Source organism: Suricata suricatta, chromosome 2 (assembly GCF_006229205.1).
Source record: "Suricata suricatta isolate VVHF042 chromosome 2, meerkat_22Aug2017_6uvM2_HiC, whole genome shotgun sequence".
Classification (NCBI taxonomy): domain Eukaryota; kingdom Metazoa; phylum Chordata; class Mammalia; order Carnivora; family Herpestidae; genus Suricata; species Suricata suricatta.
The window spans coordinates 102941700-102950896 of NC_043701.1; the positions used below are offsets into that span (position 1 = coordinate 102941700).

At 43.8% G+C, this 9197-nt stretch overlaps 1 pseudogene; it reads left to right on the plus strand.

Annotated features, from left to right (window-relative positions):
• The first annotated feature begins 4323 nt into the window (after positions 1-4323).
• On the plus strand, positions 4324-6953 carry LOC115275507 (annotated as a pseudogene).
• The last annotated feature ends 2244 nt before the right edge of the window (positions 6954-9197 follow it).

Here is a 9197-nt window from a genome sequence, read left to right on the forward strand (position 1 = left end):
CTGGGGGGGTCTCTGACTCCGTCTGCCTGTCAGTCACCTTCCCTGGGTGTCTGTCTGTCTGTCTGAGTGTCAGTCACTGTCTGTCTGTGTAGGTGGGCCGGCTCTCTTCTCCCTGCACCAGGTCCCGGTGTGGCTGGGTGAGGTGGGTGGCGGGCAGAAGGCCGAGGAAAGGCAGCGGGCTCGGGCTGCTGGTGGTGGGGTGTGGTGGCGCTGGTGGCTCCGGGGTGGGTGCTGAAGGCCAATTCACAGGAACTCACAACTCTTCTGACACCCACTCCATAAGTCAACTTCAGGTCTTTTTCAAGATGAAGATCAGTCTGTTATATAATGACATGTATTTCTGGCAACCTTGCGGGCGGTCACGACTATTTCTTACCTCTGCTCAAACACCGCAGCTGCGCTGGACTCTTCCTTCACCAGGTGCCAGAGTTCCCACGTTCTCCTATAAAATGATACATGTGTGTAATCAATCAGAATTTCACCTTAGGAAATACCCTTAGGAAACATATTGTCTTAAATTATGCTTTCACTAATTGACTTTTCCCTCACGTACTGTTTGCACACGCGTGCGCGCACGTATACACACACACACACACACACACAGTTATACTTTAGAGATGTATTTTCTCACATTTATAGTTCTTAAATAAGAAATAACGATTCAAATGTCATTGCTTTTGGAGGAACTCTGTTGAAAATCAAAGCAAAATGACTTTCATCTAGGTATAACTCCACATGTATCATGATATGCACACATTTAGACAATTTATTTTGCATTCATGTAATTATAAAGGTAAATTCTCCATATTATGAGACTGTTAACCAAGCCATGAATTTCACCTACTCCTATTTTTTAAGAACTGGAGCATTCTAACCAGTGATTTGTTTTTCTTTTATAGTTCAGTGAATCTGCTTACCCTCCTATTGTTTGCAGACTGTCTTATATACAAAATACTGAAATATTTAATAGGTGTTCTTTTCATCAGTAGAAATTTAAAAGGCTTTTTCTTCTTCAAAAACTATGAAATGAAAAAATTGTTAAAGTAAAATAGTACTCTGAATTACTAGGATGAATTTAAATCAACTCTCCCATCCTCCAAATGATTAAGGATAGTGACTAAAATCATATATTTAGTAATGAGGCTTAATGTGTTGCTCTTTTTTTTTTTCTGTTGTGGAATATTAATGAAAATACATTTTAGAAAAAAAATTAAAAGCAGCCCGATTAAGTAATAGTTAACATAAGCTGCAGTCATTTAATGTGCATAATTTAATGTTTGACACATACACTTATGAAACTTCACCGCAGTCAAGAAAATGAATGTATCCATCACTTCCAAGGCAATATTTTAGGTGGAGTTTTTAATCTGGCATAGTTTTGGATTTACAGGAAAGCTGCAAAGAGAGAGCTTCGGCATACCCCAGGCCCAGTTTCCCCTAATATCTCACATTCCAAGTATGTTTATTTAAACCAAGACTTTGATATTGGTACATTACCATTCACTCAACCACAGACTTCATTTGGATTGCATTGCTGAATTTTCCACAGTGCCTTTTATCTGTTCCAGGATCCAACTCAGGATACCGAACTGCATGTTGCCAAATGTAATTTTATAGCTTATCTTCTGTTACTTAACATTATCCGTCCTCAATATAAAAACAATATTTAGAAACATTGTATTAAACGACTGCTTCGTAGTTCTTGGTATCGTGGCTTAGGTGATCTCTAAGTTTTGTCCTTATAAGTGATGCTGCCATGAAAATCTCAGCACCTCAACATTTGTTCACATCTCGTACTGTTTCCTTGGGACTTTTTTCCTCTCCCCTCCCCCCTAGGTTTACTGAGATAGAATTGACTCATAAGATTATTTCCTTGAAATACAACTACTGAGTCAAAGTCCTTTGATATACACTTGCTTCTCGTCTTCTCAAGAAAGCAGTACCATTTGGCAACCATCATAATACTTGTTTTAGGACACAATCACCAGCAGAAGCCAAAATTAAAGTGTAAAGGCTTGGAGCGCCTGGCTGGCTCAGTCAGTTAAGTGTTCTGAGTCAGGTCATGATCTTGTGCTTCATGGGTTTGAGCCCCTCGGTGGACTTTGGGCTGACAGCTGACAGAGCCTGGAGCCTGCTTCGGACTTTGTCTCTCTCCCTCTCTCTCTCATAAATAAATGAACATTAAATTTATTTTAATAATGTAAAAATAAAGTATGAAGTCTTGATGAGAAATGGGATATTCACATGGTCTCAAAATAACTCCCCACATAGCACTCCTTGATTATAAATGAAAGAGTAGCCACTGTAAGTGGAAAAACCTGGCGGGCACCATCATCATTGCGTGATAGGAGTTACAGACATTGGAATGACACAGGCCAGCACCTGAGCCTCCTCGTCTGGCGTGCAAAGGAAACCACGAGATCCGTCTATCACATTCCTGCCAGAGTTGCAGTCCCTGAATCTAATAACAAGAAAGCTTTTGGCAACCCAAACTGAGGAACATTCTACACAATTATTGGCTGTACTTTGCACAAACGTCAAGGTCATGGAAGGCAAAGGGAAGCTGAGGAAAATTCTAGATGAAAGATTAAAGAGACATGACCACCAAATGCAATACATAATCCTAGCTTGGATCCTAAACCATTAATAAGGATTTTTTTTTAATTTGAAAATTTAACATAGACTATATTATTGGGGAAATTGATCCATAGATTAAATAGTACCATATCAATGTTAATTTCCTGAGTTTGAGAAATAGTTTTTCATGGAGGAGGCAGTGTGGACTTCCAACTATAAAATATTCCAGAGAGACCTGATATGAGGCTTTTTTTTCAGTGCTAAGGGGCATATTCTGATGTTTTAAGATTCTAGCCTCAGCCGAGCCTTACTGCATCACCAAAGTGATGGCGAGGTGTTTCCACAAAGCCTTGAAGTTTCCAATTTGCAGGAATGTTGCAAATTCCAACAAAGAACTCCCAGATGCTTCTTACCCAAACCTTCATTCAAATAGCAATAGTTGCCCAATGATGCTTTTTAGCAGAAAACATCAGTCCGCAATCATGGGTTCTAACAAGTTTTATGTCTCTCCTGCCTCCTTCAATCTAGGCTGAATCAGGAAGGAAGAAAGAAAGGAGGGAGGAGGAGAGGGAGGGTGGGTCTAAATTGTTAGAGGACCCTTGTTTTCTCAACATCAAAGTTTCTGAGTAGGAAAATCTGGGAAACACAGCAAAGACAGAGAAGAAACTTCTCTAGGATTCACTGCACCCAGATAAGCATTCTTCACAGTTGGACGGATCCCTTGTTTTTGTTCTCTGATCCATGTTTGAGATTGGAGTGAATACACAACATTTCAGGGCTACATGGCATCTGTGGGTGAGCTTGCTTGAAGTACAGGTCTTTTTCCATGCTCTACCCCAAGTCCATGGAGTCTGCATCTATGTTTTGTTTGTTTTGTTTTTTGAGGGAGGGGCGGGTCAGAGAGAGAGGGAGACAGAGAACCCAAAGCAGGCTCCATGCTGTCAGGACAAAACCCAACATGGGACTCGAACCCATGATCCATGAGATCATGACCTGAGACAAAGTCACATGCTCAACTACTGAGCCACCCAGACACCATGGGCATGTAATTTTTTTTAATTTTTTAAAGAAATATTTACTTTTGAGAGAGAGAGGGACAGTGAGTGGAGGAGGGTCAGAGAGAGAGGGAAATAGAGAATCTGAGGCAGACTCCAGGCTCTGAGCTATCAGCACAGAGCCCAACGCAGAGCTCAAACCCATGGACCATGAGATCATGACCTGAGCCACCCAGGGCACCCCCACACACACCCACGACCTGAAATTTTAACACTTTGCAAGGATGCCAATGCAATTTAAGAATTTGAGAATCATCTTTGCATTCTGTATTAGTCATTTAATAGTTATTGTGTCATAAACATTTCCCTTCACCATGAGACGGTCTTTTCCATCACTTCTATGAGCAGATATTAGTTATTTTATCCAAATGATTTTTAAAAATCTTCTAATGACCAGCCATCCCCGTATTCCTGGTTGAAAACCTGTGTTCTAAGAGAGGATCTACCTAGAGGTGGACACACAGCAGGGGCTGAGGGAGGGTCTGTGGAATCCCAAGGACCCCGAATGGATGAGTGAAGTGGGCAGAAGAGGGAGCTGATGCCATTGCTGGGCAGGATCTGTTGAAATGAAAACTCCACTTAGCTATTGGCCAGCGTTTCCATGACCAGGAATTGGTTTCCTGGGGAATATTCTGCACATAGAAAGACAGATGATCTCGGGAGCTCACTGGAGCATTGCCAGTAAGAGCAGATGACCCGAGGTGACATAAATATCCACAAGTACAAGATGGAGGCCACACCACAGAGTGTGCTGGGCAGCCTTGATAGGAATGTGCCAGTTTGGCACATAGGGACACTAGAAGATGTCCCTAATTCCTCATCAACTGGACAAAAACCTTCTGTGGGTGTGTTTTAAAGGATTATATGTGGCACCTGGGTGGCTCAGGCTGGTAAGGGTCTGACTTTGGCTAGGCCATGATCTCACATTTTGTGAGTTGGAGCCCTGCGTCGGGCTGTGTGCTGACAGCTCAGAGCCTGGAGCCTCTTTCAGATTTGATCTCTCCCTCTATCTCCCTCTCTCTCTACCCTTCCCCAGCTCTTGTTGTCTCTCTCTCTCTCTCTCTCTCTCTCTCTCTCTCTCTCTCTCTCTCTCTCTCTCTCTCTCAAAATAAAGAAACATTAATAACGTAAATTTAAAGGATCAATAACAGCAGTCTCATTTCCAGTATGAGCCAATAGTAGGAGATACCAGTTTCGCTTCATGGCAGGAGCTGTGCAGACATTTGTCTTTTTTTTGGCTGTGACTGTGTCATCCAGCAAGGCCGACGTGGCTCCCAGCAACTCATCTTTTCCCTGACCAGGGGAAATCACACCTCAGGGACAGCGCAGGGGAACAGGCCGCTCCTGACACTAATCAGCAAAATACTCTGAGGTTTGGAGCCCAAGCAGAAATGAAAGTTTCAAGAGGGTAGATTTTGGTAGCTGTCTGGGGGCAAGAGACAGTGCAAACTTGCTGTACCCTCACCAGGAATTTTCACTTAGCTGGTGGATCAGACAGCTCCCAGCAGTAGCACAGTTGCATGAAGTGCTAGTGAGACCAGATCAGTTGGAGCTGACAGAGGAGTGTAAAGAAGAAACTAAGATCGATGCAGAACACCTGTCCTCCACCCTGCAGGTGGACCAAGCCCTCCGTCAGTTTACCCAGTCAAGAAAGCAATGAGCTGAATATTGGGGTTGGAACCTCCTTCTGTCTCTGTACTGATGGGCAGCGTCTTGTCAAGCAAATCTTGCATCCTGAGGCTTCCAAGAAGAATGTATTATTGTCCGAATGCTTCTATTCCTCTCTTGATCTTCGAAAAGATTTCAAGAAGTATTGCCCTGGTTCACCTGCTACTGGGAAGCTGGAGGCGGCAGGGATGACAGAGTGTTTAAACTCTGAGAAGAACAGTTCAGTCTCCCAGTATGCAGCCTCTCAAGTTGAAGATATGAGGAATGTAATGTTAGCAATGATTTCGTGCCTCATAATCACGAGTTTTCAGATCCAAAGAGTGTAGGTAATAAGTTTGAAAGTGGCCCTTGCAGCAACATAGAACTTATTGATGGCCACACCATAGTCTGGGCATGAGGATTGCCACGGCAGTTTTCAGATCAAGGCATTGTGAGTTTCTTCAAAGGACTCAATATTGCCAAGGGAGGTGCAGCACTTTGTCTGAATGCCCAGGGTCAAGGGAAGGAGAGGCTCTGGTTAGCCTTGTAAGTGAGGAACACAGAGACCTAGCATTACTGAGGCACAAACATCACATTGGGACCCGGTACATTAAAGTTTACAAAGCAACAGGTGAAGATTTTCTTAAAACTGCTGGTGGTACGTCCAATGAGGTAGCCAATTTCTCTCCAAGGAAAATCCAGTCATTGTCTGCATGCGGGGGCGCCCTGTCACGTCCACAGCTGACGAGGTGGTGGCCTTCTTTGGACAGCATTGCCCCGTCCCTGGGGGGAAGGAAGGCGTCCTCTTCGTTACCTATCCAGATGGTAGGCCAACGGGGAAAGCTTTGGCCCTCTTTGCCTGTGAGGAATTTGCACAGAATGCAATGAGGAAGCATAAGGACTTGTTGGGTAAAAGATACATTGAGCTATTCAGGAGCACAGCAGCTGAATTTCAGCAGGTGCTCAATGGATTCTGTTCGGTCCCTCTTATTCCACGTCCACCCCCTCCCATTATTCCAGTCCTACCTCAGCAACTTTTGCCCCCACAAATGTTAGAGAATGTATACGCCTTTGAGGTCCTCCCTATGTGGCTACAATTGAGGACACCCTGGATTTTCTGGGGGAGTTTTCCACAGATACTCGAACTCATGGGGTTCACATGGTATTGAATCTCCAGGGCTGCCCATCAGGGTGCCTTTATCCAGATGAAGTCTGTGGACAGAGCATTTATGGCTGCACAGAAGTGTCATTAAAAAAAAAAAAACCACGAAGGACAGATATGTTGAAGTCTTTCATTGTTCAGATGAGCAGATGAACTTTGTGGTAATGGGGTGCACTTTACATCCAAATGGCTTATCCCTACCGCCATGTAAGTTACCATCTCCTGCAGCGGTTATTCCTACTGAAGCTGCCATTTATCAGCACTCCTACTTTTGAATGCACGAGCACTACAGCCCTCCACAGGGTACCACCCAGCGGGCACCCATCTCTTCATGAACTACACTGCGTATGACCCAGTGCCCCTGGTTTGCCCCAAGAGTCCTGGCCACTTCCCTCAGCTTCTAATCTTAGTGGTGTCCACCACAGCCTGGCACGGTGGGCAGAATGCAGGGCCTGGCCTACGATACTGGAGTTAAGAACAGTCTGAAGTTCTGGGAGCCATTTCTGAAGTAAGGCAGGTTTGCAAGGCCTCCCACCGTCAGTGGGGACTGGTGTGTACACCCACTCAACCCCCACTCAATTTCTGCTTGAGCACCGACCCCCAAGGCACCTGACTGACTGATATCAGGAGTGACTTGCCTTCTTATGCTAAAAAATCTGTGAATTCTGCCTTGTGAAAAAACTTGTTATAGGAGTTTCTACTTTTATGATTATGGAGCAAATGTTACATTTACTGAGAAAACTTGATTTTTTCCCCGTAGGAAACCAGGCTATTGATCCCTGCTCACAAAGACCTAACTCTTGCCTTTGCTCTGCTAAAAACTTTGCCTTGTATTTGAATGTTAAAGATCCCCTCCTTCCCTCTATGATAAACCCCCACTCAATTTCTGCTTGAGCACCGACCCCCTAGTCACCTACTTCAATCTCTATTGGTAAAGATTATGCATGAGTCTTCTACCAATCTACGTTCTGGAAAATTTTTACATAACAAAGAATTTGTTATCAGAAATTATTGTGTGAGGCAATTGCCACTTTTGTTTTGTACCCCATACATCTTTTCAATAAATAAAGCTGACTCTCGGGTCCGTGCAGAGATGCCTGCCTGGTGAGCAGGAAGAAGCCGAGGCTCTCTCACTCCCTTTCGCTGACACTGTCCATCCTTCAGGGAGCCCTGGACCTGCTGGAGCTGGACTCTGGCACTTAAGTTCTTTCATGGTTACCAGTATAGAGCCGATGATGGACTTGTACACACACGTGACCAGACCAGGACTCTACCCAAAGAGTGGGTTTGTGTATACATGCGGGGAGCCACCTTGGCCTTGCTGGATGACACAGTCATGGCAAAGAAAGATCAGACATTTGCACAGCTCCTGCCATGAAGTGAAACTGTCCTCTTCTTCTACTATTGGCTCATACTGGAAATGGGACTGCTGTTATTGATTAGGCCTCACAATGTCAAATCAGACTGATATGTCCCACACAGATGCCTCATGGGAAGAAGCATATTCCCACCTCTACAAAGAAGAATTTAGACAAAACACTGCAGATGTTTGTTGAAAGGCTCTTGTAATGAGCCTCACAGACCCAAGACATAGTTACAAAGGGGGTTAAGAAACACAAGAGTTACTATTAATTCTGGCCCAGAGAGAAAAAGCCTAACTTAGAGAAAAGAAACCAGCAAAAGCCGGACATAAGTTACTGCACATACCTTTGCTAATTGGTGCTACAAATACCTTTCCTTACACTGATACCTGTTGTGAGGATGGGTAAGAGTAGGTAAAACTTATACAAAGACCAGCAGATCCAGGGCCCCTATGGTGCTTACACCTTCAACATTAAATAACAAGGTTTACACAAGCAACTTACTAACCAGCGCAAATACATTCTTCCGTTTGTGATCCAGACAGAATGACTCCTAGCCAAGTCTATGCTTGAATCTTAGTGTTACTGATATAAACAAATGTGTTTGCTATCTGTTTCTCACTGAGAACACCCGGCTATCTTCTTAGTTGTAAGATTTACTACTGGTTTAAACAAATGTGACTGTTACCTGATTTTCACTGAGAATGTCCTGTTATCCTATTACTTGTAAAAATTAACTACCTCACTGAAATTAGAGGAGTTCTACAAAAATGCCTCTGTAAAACCTGTTTCTGTATACTTTTTAAAACATTTTATCGCTGAGAATTATTTGTAGTAAAAATTCCACTTTTCTGATGTCATGTTAACACTTCATCTATAAATAAAGAGACAAACACCAACAGAGCGGAGATGCCTGCCTGGTGATCAGAAGAAGCTGAGGCTCTCTCACTCTCTCTTTCACTGACACTGTCCATCCTTTCAGGGACCCCTGGACCTGCTGGGGCTGGGCTCCGGCATGTAAGCGCCCCAGCAGTTAGACCATACTCTGAAAAGAAGTGTTTGAAAATGTATGGTGATCCCAAAACCATCATAGAAGACAACTTCTAGCAACTTCAGGGGAAGCGTGTCTACACTCGGGCTGTAGTGTGTTCAGCAAATATGATTGGACAATGGGCCCGTGCCCTATCTTTTGATAGAGTAAAAAATTTGAGCCAGTGAAGCCAAATCTTTCTAGCAAGCAGCATGCCTGGCTTTGTGCTAATTGCAAAAAGGCATTTAAAATGGAAATGGGATGCTGAGCGAAGTAAGCCAGGCAGAGAAAGACAGAAACCATATGTTTGCACTCATAGGTCTAGCAGGAAAACATGAGAGACCTAATGGAGAACCAGGGGGAGC